This window comes from Hevea brasiliensis, chromosome 13 (genome assembly GCF_030052815.1).
Source record: "Hevea brasiliensis isolate MT/VB/25A 57/8 chromosome 13, ASM3005281v1, whole genome shotgun sequence".
NCBI lineage: Eukaryota > Viridiplantae > Streptophyta > Magnoliopsida > Malpighiales > Euphorbiaceae > Hevea > Hevea brasiliensis.
In genome coordinates this window covers 79,515,145-79,527,244 of record NC_079505.1, presented here as the reverse complement: position 1 = coordinate 79,527,244, position 12,100 = coordinate 79,515,145, and the positions used below count along the sequence as shown (strand labels likewise).

Genomic DNA, 12,100 nt, shown 5'->3' with positions numbered 1-12,100 from the left:
TTATGCAGTTTTTCCTTTTTTTTCCCCTTTCTTTTTTGAATGTTTGGACCTTTACCAGAAAGAAAGTTCAACTCAGAATTTGAAGGCCTCTGGTTCACTTGTGGTAAAGGCTCTTGCAATGCGATCCTCCAGCTTGGCAACTGCTTAATTCATTTTACAACATTAATTAAAATTCTTACAAAAGATGGGAATTCAATCATTTTCACTGTTCTATGGGATTCAATACCTGAGCTCTCAAAGGAGAATTAAGGAGTTCTCATCTTGCAGAGGCAAGCCAAAAGTAAGAGAGTGCAAACTACAAAAGCAAAACCAAATCGAGGATAATTGCTCAATCTACAGTTTCTTTCCAACTCCTCACGATGGTCTGTTACAATGCAGTGATGTTACAGCATTAGTTACCAAGTTTTGTGCTAATTAATCAAAGCTCGCTTCCGACCTGCCAACATTTTGTCCCTAAGAATAAGATAAAAATGAAAAAGGTTCTCATCTTTAAGGGATTCAACATAGCAGTACTTGAATACACAGCAGCGAGAGTGTTCAAAATCATTCCTTTTACCTCACCAGCCTCCGACACTTTTTTTTTCCCGCTATTAAATATGGGTCAAACAATTATTAAGCTAAATGATGCACCAAAGATTATAAACATGGTTACTACGTTGATATTATTAAAAGGCAAATGAAAAACTAAAGGTTAAGGTATAAGAAGATTTTAACATATGCTCAACCTATATAATGTAACAAAAAGATTGGCTAGACTGATCAAAAATTGGAAGTGATCTTAATCATACTTCTTTCATCATGTCACAACATAAATTTCTCTTTTGCACAAGAAATAACCTTAAATTTTTCTTCAGCTTCAATTTGCTGGCGAATGTCACTTCTTCATGCTCGATTTGGATGGAACCTAACCAGAGCTTGTTTATAAGCAGCACGTACCTGGAATGCTAATTTAACATATTAGGGAACAAAAATCACAACAAAGATCCAAATAGCCCAAGAGGGAGGAGAGCAGGTCAAGGGAGGAAAAAGAATCTAATGTGCTACTTTCCTGATATTTGAACACCATGTAAAAGATACAAAAGATATATCACTGAGCAAGTGAAAGAAAATCAGAGTCAGGATTCAATCTTTAACGCTATGCTTGGTTCATCAGATGGAATCATGCTGAAATGAATTATATTCCCCTACTGAGATTACTTCGATTAATGCTATTGGAATGGAAAATTTATTCCATTTAAATGTTTAATTTGGTACATACAAGCAAAGCAAGAACATGAATTATAAGATCATATTTCCACTGACTTCCCAGAATGCCCAATTTCCAAAACTTGTCCTTTCTACAACAATTTGAGCTAGAACTTAGGGGACCCTGAACTTTAGTGGTTTTTGAAAATTGAGCCCATACTTTAAAATGTTACAATACCTACCACAATAACTGAATTTTTATTTTTAAAATTTCTCAGCCAACTTTTTGTTTGACAAAAATTGGTTTAAAGTTTTAAATACCCATTAAATAATCTTTGATTTAACACATGATTTTATATAAAAGAGTTTGGTATTGTGAAAAGGATCTCAAAAAGAAGTTTTAAATACAAGGTTGAATAATTCTAACTATAATTCATAGATCAAGTATCATTGCATAAAAAAATTTGAATATGTACAGATTTTTTTTTTTTAGATCCTTCTTTCAAGATTTCATAAAGAAATGGAAAAAAAAAGGAAATGAAAATTCAATAAGGATTTTAATTGTAATGGTTATAAAGTTCATGGTTGACATTGTAAGGTTTTAAAGTGTGGTGTTAAATTTGTAAACACCTTCAAAGTTCAGGTGTTTAATGTAATTATCCCTAAAATTTAATTGATAATATCCTTAAAAAAATGGCAACAGGGGAGATAATTATTTCTAAGATTTCAATGATTTGACAATTAACTTTATGAGGTTTAAAATAGCTTAGCAATAATATTGAAAATTATTTTCAACAATTAGATTTCATTTCCACCTGATTTTAGAATGATTCTAAACACAAATATCATAAACAATATGAAAAAAATTGAAATCCTTGTTTACCAAGAAACATAGGACTTGGACTTGAAAATTAGCGTTTCAGTTTTCTGAACTAGAATTCAAATGAACAAGGAAAAATTAACAAATGGGAATATGATATAAGTTTGGGAAGAAGGAAAAAATAACAACATAGGAATTATATGTTCTGGCATGGAGGTCTTATAATTCATGCATGCTAAGATTGATAATTCAATTAAGCAATATAAAAAATCTAATTGGCAGAAGATGAGAGAAACTACTGAGATAATGAAAAATGCAGGAATTGTTTATTGCAGCACAAAAAAACAAAAGTAAGAATTGTTTGTTGATTATAGCAGAAAATTCAAAAAGTTGTTCATTATACCAGACAACGACAGTAAGGGGGCAGGTTTTGGTGGAGGAGATGTGAATGAGAAAGGGCGGTCAATTGTGTCCATATTAATTGAACCTAGTCCACTTGGAATGGAATATTTCATCAATTTCAAAAAATAGAGCTGTTAGAATGCTAGCTATTTGTGTGTAACGTGTGTGTGAATACTGTGATTATGGTTATAGAGATTATAGGCTATAATTATATGATTGATTGTATTTCCTAGTTGATGTATTCTCAACCTGTATATAAACCCCATAGCTTGAGGGAATAATCAAGCAATTCGTTCCAATTTCTCATCTCTATTCTTTTCTTCTTCTCTATTTCGACAAGAGCATTTCATCATGCAATTCTTCATATTGATGCACCAACCAGTAAAATGACTATTCCTAGGGAATGGAAAAGCTATTTTTAAGTAATAGGCAACTACTCACCTCAGAAGACAAAGGGTAAAGACCACCTCCAATATTGATTCCAAGGCCATGAAGAAATGAAGCCATATCTCTACAGTTAGCTTCCAGTTTATCCAGTTTTGTCCTTACCTCAATGCGAATTTGCTCTTTCAAATTCAGAGTTTCCTTATCCTGCAGTTGGTGTCATCAATCATAAAAATACAAATCATAAAAGGAAAACTATAAGGATTAATAAGAATACCAACTACGAAGAATATATAACAAATGATGAAAATTGTGAAAATGAAGCAATATTATTTAGAAGACATGGTAAATACGTAAGCAAAAAATGGGAGGGGGGATATGAACCCAAACCTTTTTCTGTGCCTCTCGAACCTCTTCTACCCGCTGTTTTTGTCTTCTCTCTGTTTCCAATAGACGTGGAGTTTCAGCTTTTCGTCTTTTGCTCAAACGCCTGGCTTCTTCTGCCTGTAAAATCAAAAGATTATCTTCATATGGAGGACATTTCTCTCCAACGTTATTGGTGGTGGTATTTTTTTTGGTTGACAAACCTCAGGCCAAATACAAGAAACGAGGCAAGTTAAACTCATCTCATTCCAGATATTTTTTTTTTCAAAAAAAAAAAAAAAAAAAGAAGAAGAAAAAGACCTAAGGCACAACTAAATGTCCTACACTAATGAATGTACAACTACTAAGGCACAACTCATAGAAAGAATGTACCCTACCCTAAATGTTCTCTTCATCTAAACCTTCCAATTAAATGTCTCCTACAATCTTATTACAGAATCTGATTAGTGCACTTTTGTCTTGTAGGATGGTAACCGATGCCATGGTTATGAAGGATTCACATACCAAAATCCAACAAACTAACACTTGTAAGTCAGAACCCAGGAAACATGTTGCAGTAACAACTGACACTGGTAAGATTAATCTTTCTAGCTGAGTTCAACTTGAACATGACCATAAGCATAAAGTGCTTGAGTGGTACGTCATCCTAGATTCATATACTTCATCAAGCAATTACCAGAGTTTGAATACCATTACCAATCTCTTTGGAGGCAACCCTCGTATTCTGTTATTGCCGGTGCAAGTGAAATGGGCACAATGGTGTCTCATATCAATTGGCTGCTCAAAGAATTCCATATTCCAGATGATTAATGCAAAAGGTAAATTTAACACATATTTTTTCAATATAAAAAATATAAAAGGCGGCTGTGATTAAAACAATATGTTACTCACACAATCAAAATGTGGTACTTTTGGGACAAAGTAATTATCCAGTTTTTGCCCAATGTTATGCCTTATGTAGGACAAAGAAACTCTACATGGAAACAAAAGCTTTATAAAAGTCAAGAATCAATGGTAAAGGGTATTCTACCTAGACAGCTTAGAAGATTAATACTTCAAAGTGAGGATTTAACTGCCAATCACTACTTAGATCATTGGTGGTTGATTACAATGCAACAACTTTTGCTTGCACTAGCAACTCATTTAGCTGCTCATAATTCATGCAACCCAACTAGGTGTCATATTGAAAAAGCATGACAGTGTGGCAATTCAAACGTGGTTAGTCATGTAGTCAGCTATACACATGTTGCTATTTATATGTGCTGTGCACACACATAAATAGTGAAAATCTAATGAAAACTGGCGTGAAAATTTTTTGCGTTCCTAAAATTTTAGGTGTATTTAATTATTTTGATTGTGTTTCTTATATAATTTGATCTTGAGGTAGGTAAAATGGATAAACCACGGACTTGAGAACAAATCATTTTTACACATTCATGACAACCAGCATTTTCAACGTTGCTAAGCTGTTGCTACATCAAAGAAGCAGACCAGACAAGTCCAACCACCTTCATTAAAATGTACCTCTCAAGGCGACAACTTCTGTCCTTCAAAATCCCTATTCCTTAATTAAACAAGATCATGTTTATGCAGGAAAACAACTGCAGAGTTCACAGGGCAATTAATTAGAAAGTTAAGTTATTATTTGGGAAATTTTGATTTTAGACTTATTTAGCTTTGATTGAAAATGCAGAGACTTATTTAATTTTTTTTCTTAATCTAATAAACTATATTATATTTAGTAGAAATGTAATGTAAATAAAATTTTTTTATTAAATTTATATAAAAATTTAATTATATTAGGTGTATATAATGATTATTTGATTTAAAACAAAGTAAAATTAATTTGTTACGAAAAATAAGGTGATTTAAAGAAATTTTTTTAATTTATCTTATTAAATTTTTTGTAAAATGATACTTTTTTTCCTTATGGTAGTCGATTATGGAAAATTTATTAGCTTAAAGGAAAAAAAATATATCTTTTTTTATTAAACCATGTAATCATATAATACACCATTATATTATATTAGCACAAAACTTTTTAAAAATAAAAAGGACCAAAATTAAATTGCTTGAAAGCTAATTATGCTAATATAAGAATTTAAAAAAAAAAAAACCAAACCATAAATGAATGGTTTTTATAATGGGTACGGTTATGAAAAACTCGATAAGTTTAACAATCATTGGATTAAATATTTATGTCTAAATTTGTGTATTTATTATATACTATACTCAACTCAACTAAACCTTTATTCCAAAAATTTGGGGTTGGCTATATGGATTCGCTTTCTCCACTCTAAATGATTTTGGGTTAAATTCTCAGAAATGTGTAATGCTTCTAGGTCATATTGTACTACTCTCCTCCAAGTCAATTTAGGTCTACCTCTTTTTTTCTTTCTATCATCTAACCTAATGTGCTCTACTTGTCTAACTGGAGCCTCCGTATGTCTACGCTTTATATGACCAAACCACCTCAATCTCTCTTCTCTCAACTTATCCTCAATTGGCACCACTCCTACCTTTTCTCTAATACTCTCATTACGGACTTTATCTAGTCTAGTATGACCACTCATCCACATTAACATTCTCATCTCTGCAACTCTTATCTTAGATGCATACGATTCATTTAGTGCTCAACACTCACTATGGCTGTATGGTAAAATTTTCCTTTCAACTTATTGAGAATCTTGCGATCACATAGAACTCCCGTGGCACGTCTTCACTTTAACCATCCGGCTTTAATCCTATGACTAACATTCTCCTCACATCCCTCATCTATTTGAAGGACTGAGCCGAGATATTTAAAGTGATTACTTTGGGACAGTACCACTCCATCAAAACTAACTCGTTCTCTATCACCAGTTTGGCCTTCACTGAACTTGCAATGCATGTATTCTGTCTTCGTTCTATTTAACTTAAAGCCCTTTGACTCTATAGTACTTTTCCAAAGCTCTAGCTTTCTATTGACTCCTTCTCGCGTCTCATATATCAGAATAATATCATCCGCAAACATCATGCTCCAAGGAATACTCTCTTGTATATGTTTCATCAATTCATCTAAAACTAATGTATAAAGGTGAGGGCTTATAGCTGATCCTTGGTGTAAATTGATATTGGAAAATCTCTTGTGTCCCCTCCCATTGTGCGCATAATAGTAGTTGCTTCTTAATACATATCTTTCAATACTTATGTGTACCTAATAGATACCGTCTTTTATTCTAACACACTCCATAAGACATCTCTTGGAATACTATCATGAGCCTTCTCTAAATCAATAAAAACCATGTGTAGATCTTTCTTCACATCTCTATATTTCTCTATCAAGCTTTTAAAGAGAAAGATCACTTACATAGTTGAACGATAGGGCATGAAGCCAAATTGATTGAGAGAGATAGAAGTATTATGACGTAGTCGATGCTCCACTACTCTCTCCCATAACTTCATAATATGACTTATGAGTTTAATTATCCTATAGTTCAAGCAACTCTGTATGTCTCCCTTATTTTTAAAAATAGGTACTAAAACACTCTTCCTCCATTCATCAGGCATTTTCTTTGAGTTTAGAATCTTATTAAATAATTTAGTTAACCATGCCACTCCCATATCTCACAAATACTTCCACACTTCAATTGGTATTCCATCGGGTCCACAGGCTTTACACACTTTCATTCTTTTAACTACTCCCTTTACTTCTAAATATCTAATCCTTCTAGTATAATTCACATTCTTTTCTATTGTTCTATAGTCTATATCCACGCTATTACCATTTTGACTATTATTAAAGAGATCATTAAAAAAATTTCTCCATCTTTCTTTAATGTCCTCATCTTTCACTAACACTTTTCCTTCTTTATTCTTAATGCACCTAACTTGATTGAGATCTTGACATTTCCTTTCTCTCCTCCTTGCTAATCTATAAATATTTTTCTCCCCTTCTTCAGTTTCAAGTTTCTCATATAACTTTTCAAGACCTGTGCTCTTGCTTGACTAACTGCCTTTTTTGCCTCTTTCTTTGCTATCTTGTACTGTTCATATGCCTCATTATTATCACATTTAGGTAATTTTTTTATACCATTCCCTTTTTCTCTTCACTGCCTTTTGTACTTCCTCATTCCACCACCATCTCACTTTTGAGGGTGGTCCATGTCCTTTAGACTCTCCAAGTACTTTTTTAGCTACTTCTCTAATCTTTGATGCCTTCTATATCCACATATCATTGGCCTCCATATCCAACTTTCATGCTTCAGACTCGAAAAACTCATTTTTGAACGTCACTTGCTTTACTTCTTTGAACTCCCATCACTTTGTTCGAGCTACACTATTTCTTCTGACCTTACTTAAATTGTTCCTAAACTTGACATCCAAGACCACTAACCGATGTTGATTTGTTAAAGCCTCTCCTGGAATGACCTTGCAATCCTTGTATAGAGCTCTATTTGTCTTTCTGGTTAAGAAGAAGTCGATTTGGCTTCTATGTTGCCCACTTTTGAAAGTCACTAAATGTGACTCTCTTTTTATAAAGTAGGTATTTGCTAGTATTAGGTCGGATGCCATAGCAAAATTTAGGATGTTTTTTCCCTCCTCATTTCGACTGCCAAAACCAAAACCTCCATGAACATTCTCGTAACCTTGCCTATCACTTCCTACATGTCCATTCAAATCTCCACCAATGAAAACATTCTCTTCATTCGGTATGCTTTGCATTAAATCATCCATATCTTCCCAAAACCTTTGTTTACTTTCACTATCTAGTCCTATTTGTGGGGCATAAGCACTAACTACATTTATTGTTTCTCATTCTAGTACTAGCTTTACTAATATAATTCTATCTCCTACTCTTTTCACAGCTATTACAGCATCTTTCAATGTCCTGTCTATGATTATGCCCACTCCATTCTTGTTTCTCTCCTTTCCGGTAAACCACAGTTTGTACCCTGAATTACCCACTTCCTTGCTTTTCTCTCCTACCCATTTAGTCTCCTGAATGCAAGTAATATTCACCCTTCTCCTTTCCAAGGTATCCACAAGCTCCATTAATTTTCCTTTAAGTGATCCAACATTCCAAGTAGCAACCTTGATCCTCCTCCTGTCCTGTTCCTTCCTAATTAGTCTCCTTCTATGATATCTTCTATTGTTTTCTATGTCTATTTTTTGTTCTGTTCCACTATCTGTTCTACTATCTGTCTTATGGACTAAATTCTTTACCCACACCCGTCCATGATGTGGAACCCTTGCTCACTTAACACCACACCCAGGCGCCAACATGGCGTGTCGCTTTCGTTGAACGCCCTACACCCTTGCATATTTCTCACTACACCCGGAATTTGATGTAGCGTGTCATAAGTAGAGGATGCCCCAACATTTATATCATTTGAATCCATATCATAAGGTGTGATGAAATTTTTATGCTGGTTGTCACCTACCACAACCATTCTCCTTTATTTGGGCTTGGGATCGGCTAAGCGCAAATACTTAGGCTGAGTTGTATTTATTATATACACTTTAATTAATTTTATACAAATCTAAATATTAATATTTGATCTAACAATAATTAGATTTATTCTCATATGAAAGTAAGTTTATATTAGATACACTATTTTATAATTTATATACAGCTTTTGATTTCATCATTCATTAACTATTTATAGTTACATTTTAAGAACTTTACATTTGATGATAAGAGACTTCTTATTTATTACCTTTGTTTATTTTTATCTTTTGCATGATAATTAAGAAAATAATTAAATCATTTAAATTATAATAAAATTCTCATTAAATTTATTAAATTGTATTTTATCTCATCTAATTAAAATAAAAAAGAAAGTGACAAAATAAATCATATAAAATTATAAAAATAATTATTATACTTGGTAAAAATAACAATAACTTTTAAAAAATAATTAATACATTTTAATATATTCTTAAAGTGAGAGATAATTTTTTTGTCCTCAAAGATTAGATTTTCACTTACTAGAAATTGGGTTATGTATTCTATAGCAAATTATATATTCAAAGCCAAATATAGATGATTTTATTTTTCAAGATCTTGGAGTTTGTTTATCTCAAGTGTTGAAGGGTTTTCATCTTTTACGAGAATTCATTATTTTTTATTATTATTAATTCAAATTCAAAATAGCTGCATGTATTATTTAATAATAAGAAAAAATTATTATTTAGTCTCTATATTTTAATAAAATTAATTATTTAGTCTCACATTTTAAAAAATTTACTGTTTATTTTTTATATTTTACTTTCATTAAACTATTTAGCATTTTTATCAAATTTTTTATTATTCATGCTATTTAAACTATTATTCAGTTCCTTTATTTTAAGGAAATCAATTAGTTGATCCTTATATTTTGAAAAATACGACTATTTAGTTTCTTTATTTTAATGAAATTAATTAATTTGTCAATGTATTTTGAAAATATGGTATTTTGAAAATATAATATTGAATAAAAATAGAAATATTACCAAGTGGAGATTAAATATGAATTTACATTTTTGTTTTAAATTTCCAATTCCTTATATATCATTTTTATATTTTCTTTACTGAGAAATAATTTTCCTTAATTACTTAAAAATTTAAGAAAATTGAATAATTTTTTTGTGAGACAACTTGTATTGTTTTTACTAATAGATAAAAGCAAAGAGAGAATAATGGGAAAAAGCGCGGGCGTAAAGGAGATGAAACATGCAGAGGGAGAAATAAAGGAAGATCAAAGATAAATATTTAAGTATAAAAAATAATTATGAGACTAAATAGTTAATAAAGTCAAATTAAGGGATTAATTAATTTATTTTTTAAAAATATAGGGATTAATTAATTAATTTTACTAAAATAAAAGGACTAAATAATAGTTTAACTAATATTGACTAACGAAAAATTTAATAAAGAAATTAACAAGAATAAAATACAAATACTAAACAATATATCTTTCAAAATATAAAAATTAATTTTATTAAAATACAATGAATTAAATAATAATTTACCCTGATAATAATAACTAACAAGTAAATGCCACACACGACACGAGAACAAGATCTCTTGCATGGCTCTATACTGAGATTCATGAATGGACCTGAACTCGAATGGCATAGAACAACTCTTATTTCTATTTCTTTTTCAAAGTCAAAAGGAATATAAATTACTTTGCCTGCTGAAAAGAATAAAAATTGCTTTGGTTGCCGAGGAATAAGAAGCTTTTGCATTAATTCTGATACGTAAATGTTCCTTGGGATGATAGCAATTGACGATTTGGCCATTAGCACAATTTTTTATCATTCTATTTTCGAATTATTGTTTCCTAATTCCTATAACAGAGAATTACTGGTAATATAATGATTTGCACTGCAGGATCTGATTCAGTGACTTTAGTTAGCTTTTGAATAGAATTAAGTGTTGAGGCCTATTCCGCTGTTCCGCGATTATTTTTTAGATAACGTTTAATATTTTAATTAAAGTCAAAATAATATTTCTCATGTTTATATGGTTTGAGAATATAGTATTTTTATTAGTAAAAGATTGAGAGAATAGTTTATAAAAAATTACTTCTTATAATTTTTAAAAATTGAAAGAGTATTTTGATTAGAGTTGATAAGATTATATTTCTATTTTATTTTTATATTTAATAGTTAATCTAATAACTATTTTTACTAAACACTCATGTTTTAACTGTTATATACATAACTAATCACTAATTATTACTGCAACAACTAATATTATTGAATAGGGCCTAAAAAATTTAATTCAAAAATCAAATTAAATTAATATAATAGAATTTCTTTTATTAAGCTTTTAATTAATTAAATTTTAATTATATATTTTAAAAAATATTAATTAATTGATTTAATTTAGTATAAAGAGGAAGCCCCACTCACTCCTTGCTGTAATCGCCATGCATGGACTTCAACAAAATTTGATTTTGATAATGGAATTTATTGGGAAATTTAGGAGTTAAGAATTAGGAATTTGTGAATTGTTTAGTTAGTGAATTTATGAGTGAAAGGATTGTTAATTTTTAATTTTTTTATAGTTTGTTTTCAATTGAATTTCTACATTTATCAGAAAATTTTTATGATTATTGCTGTCTATGAAAATTTGGAAAATGAAAGAAATCATAGGTAAGAAAAAAAATATATAGAAACTGAAAAATAAAATAAAATTAAAATAATTAAGTGAATTCAATTCGATTTTTGTATTTTTACATTTTTAATAAATTAAGATTTTTGATTCAATTTAATTTAATTAAATCAATTGAATGCTCACCCTACTCATAGTATTGACAAACGATTTCAGCTTCAGTATTATATTTATAAATATGAACTACTAACACTTCCAACCAATGATTCAATGAAAAACTGAAAAATTAAATCCAACTCCTTAACTAATGATCAATTACTAGAAGTCTTGTTGAGTAGCATTCCATCTGTCTCGAATTCCTTGCAAGGCTCTGTTAGGAGCAACTTTTTCAAATTTGAACTGTAGTCGTGTTTAGTCTGAATATTACAAGAAGATTCACGTTACCCAACTCTCAAGCTATTGACCCAAGCATCGACACTAATGCCTCCATGTGCTGCTCCATTCCCAAGATGGGAGTGTCTTCCTATATATTCCCATGGCAAGAAACTCGAAACCATAAAAGATGGGGAGACAAGTGAAAGTGACTGAAGTTAGCATTTCTCATTAAATAAATATTATTAGCATGTTTTTTAGACTTGCTAAATATAGGATAGAGTATTCAATTCAAGTCTTTACTCACCAATCACCCCTCATTTATCAGCACTAATTACCATATTCAACCATATATTTCATCATAGATATTGAGGGTTTGTTTAATAGTGAAAAACAATATTTTTTATTTCTTTAAAAAAGCTATCATTTTCATATTTCATAGAAAATAAAAAAAATAGAAAATGTATTTA

General features: G+C 30.5%; 1 long non-coding RNA gene across 5 annotated transcripts; it reads right to left on the bottom strand.

Moving 5' to 3' along the window:
- Positions 1-8: 8 nt before the first annotated feature.
- Positions 9-3,927, bottom strand: LOC110660759 (uncharacterized). Of its 5 annotated transcripts, none has more exons than XR_009142597.1 (5): positions 3,182-3,919; positions 2,849-2,998; positions 838-936; positions 227-453; positions 9-140 (listed from the first exon to the last, which is right to left on the bottom strand). It is a non-coding gene; the product is annotated as an uncharacterized LOC110660759 (long non-coding RNA). The 5 variants fall into 5 exon arrangements; XR_009142599.1 differs by having other exon boundaries at positions 227-436; XR_009142598.1 differs by having other exon boundaries at positions 227-364; positions 3,182-3,916.
- Positions 3,928-12,100: the final 8,173 nt, after the last annotated feature.